Genomic DNA, 3,272 nt, shown 5'->3' with positions numbered 1-3,272 from the left:
TGGACCGGACATTCACACGAAAGAGTGATGAGGAAAACTCATTCATAAAATTACTAAAAGGGAGAAAGACACTTTTTGGGATAGTAGAAAGACGATCATGACTTCACCTCTTTCTAGTTTTGCGAATTTTCTGTAAAACGAAATGCTTCTTACATCGTATTTACGTCATACGTGTAACAAGATACAAGATCTTTAAAACAATTAATAGACATTAGCACTGCAGTGCTATTCTTGCGACAGTGCTATTCTTGTAACACACTGACAGCTTCTCGTGGTGTATTTCATAAAATCCTATCATTGACGTTCGTTATTGTTGTAATAAACGAATTTATTGAAAAAATCAATTTGGCCGATGATACCACGAGGAGATGTTTCCTGGAAGGCCGTAAAAGAAATAGCCAATGGTCTTATATCCAATTTTCGTGTCTATTTAAGATCCAAAACATATCATTTTCGGAGTAAGTAGTATAGTTCACACATGGATTTCTTTTGATGAACATTGCTATTTCAGCAGATATCCGTCCGTTAATTCTATTGAACTATTGACACTACATGTATTTTAAATTAATAAATCATGTTTGATTAAAATTGATAATAATATTTTATTTCAAAATATTTAGAAAGGGGGCTGGGGACAACAAATCCAACTTATGTGAAGTCGTTTCCAAACAGAATTTTAAAACATACATTAACATATTGGCATGGTGACGTCATCAAATGAGTCGGAGAGTGAGCCAGAGGCCGGAAGACAGCGGTAATATGGAGACAAGTCTTTTATTTGTAACACTATAGTCTTTTATTTGTAATACTCAATAAAATAGGTATGATACCGTGTGCTTGATTCATAACTTTTAACTGTTCCAAATATCAGTTCAATAGGTCATCGCATCTCGTGCCATATACGTAGTTAAAGTATCCATGTTAACGCCCTTCCTCAGACCTATCATAAGTTTATCCGTTTCAGAAGTGCTTCCCAATATTACGGAAAGACCAGAGGCACAACTCTTTCATTCAAACATATTTGATTGACACTGAATAGCCAAAGGGATTGGGAACAAGTTCTCACAATTTACTAGCCCCATGAAAGGTTCATGATATGAAATCAATTTTATTTTTTCATCAACGAATCAAAAGAAAACATGTTCACATTTTTTTCTCTCAAAATAAAACAACTTGTTTGTGGTATACTTACAAAAGGAAAAGCATGATGTCGGACAAAATTCTGGCATATGGGTGTGTAGCGGCGTATTTATCGATGGTAAAACCACGGCGGTTGCCTCCCCCAACACACAGGGCGCAGACTCACTAGGCGAAATGGTGATAACATTACTATTTAAACGACACTATTGAGGAAGACGCCTACAGAAATAGTGATGACGTTACTTTTGAGGAGACAAAGAGATAGTGATAAGTTACTATTGGGTTGGACACAGAAATAGTGATAACGTTACTATTGAGGAAAACACAGAAATAGTGATAACGTTACTATTGAGGACGACACAGAAATAGTGATAACGTTACTATTGAGGAAAACACAGAAAAAGTGATGACGTTACTATAGAGGAAAACACAGAAATAGTGATAACGTTACTATTGAGGAAGACACAGAAATAGTGATATCGTTACTAGTGAGAAGCCACAGAAATAGTGGTATCGTTACTATTCAGGAGACACAGAAATAGTGTTATCGTTACTAGTGGGAAGACACAGAAATAGTGGTATCGTTACTATTTAGGAGACACAGAAATAGTGTTATCGTTACTATTTAGGAAACACAGAAATAGTGTTATCGTTACTAGTGAGAAGACACAGAAATAGTGGTATCGTTACTGGTGAGAAAACAAAGAAATAGTGGTATCGTTACTAGCGAGAAGACACAGAAATAGTGGTATCGTTACTATTGAGAAGACACAGACATAGTGTTATCGTTACTAGTGGGAAGACACAAAAATAGTGGTATTGTTACTATTTAGGTGACACAAAAATAGTGGTATCGTTACTGGTGAGAAGACAAAGAAATATTGGATTCGTTACTATTTAGGAGACACTGAAATAGTGGTATTGTTACTATTTAGGTGACACAAAAATAGTGGTATCGTTACTGGCGAGAAGACACAGAAATATTGGTATCGTTACTATTGAGAAGACACAGACATAGTGTTATCGTTACTAGTGAAAAGACAAAGAAATAGTGGTATAGTTACTAGTGAGAAGACACAGAAATAGTGGTATCGTTACTAGTGAGAAAACAAAGAAATAGTGGTATCGTTACTAGCGAGAAGACACAGAAATAGTGGTATCGTTACTATTGAGGAAGACAGACATAGTGATATCGTTACTAGTGAAAAGACACAGAAATAGTGGTATCGTTACTATTCAGGAGACACAGAAAGAGTGGTATCGTTACTATTTAGGAGACACAGAAATAGTGGTACCGTTACTAGTGAAAAGACAAAGAAATAGTGGTGTCGTTACTAGTGAGAAGACACAGAAATAGTGGTATCGTTACTAGTGAGATAGTGGTATCGTTACAATTTAGGAGACAAAGAAATAGTGGTATCACTACTAGTGAGAAGACACAGAAATAGTGGGATATCGTTACTAGTGAGAAGTCACAGAAATAGTGGTATCGTTACTGTTTAGGAGACACAGAAATAGTGTTAACGTTACTAGTGAGAAGACACAGAAATAATGGTATCGTTACTAGTGAGAAAACAAAGAAATAGTGGTATCGTTACAATTTAGGAGACAAAGGAATAGTGGTATCGTTACTAGTGAGATAGTGGTATCGTTACAATTTAGGAGACAAAGGAATAGTGGTATCGTTACTATTGAGAAGACACAAAAATAGTGGTATTGTTACTAGTGAGAAGACAAAGAAAAAGTGGTATCGTTACTAGTGAGATAGTGGTATCGTTACAATTTAGGAGACAAAGGAATAGTGGTATCGTTACTAGTGAGAAGACAAAGAAAGAGTGATATCGTTACTATTGAGGAAGACACGGACATAGTGATATCGTTACTAGTGAGAAGACACAGAAATAGTGGTATCGTTACAATTTAGGAGACAAAGAAATAGTGGTATCGTTACTATTTAGGAGACACAGAAATAGTGATATCGTTACTATTTAAGAGACACAGAAATAGTGGTATCGTTACTAGTGAGAAGACACAGAAATAGTGGTATCGTTACTAGTGAGAAGAAAAGAAATAATGGTATCGTAACTAGCGAGAAGACACAGAAAAAGTGGTATCGTTACTATTTAGGAGAC

Source organism: Mizuhopecten yessoensis, unplaced genomic scaffold (assembly GCF_002113885.1).
Source record: "Mizuhopecten yessoensis strain PY_sf001 unplaced genomic scaffold, ASM211388v2 scaffold716239, whole genome shotgun sequence".
NCBI classification, from domain to species: Eukaryota; Metazoa; Mollusca; class Bivalvia; order Pectinida; family Pectinidae; genus Mizuhopecten; species Mizuhopecten yessoensis.
The sequence above is the reverse complement of the archived record's forward strand: the minus strand, read 5'-3'. Positions refer to the sequence as shown.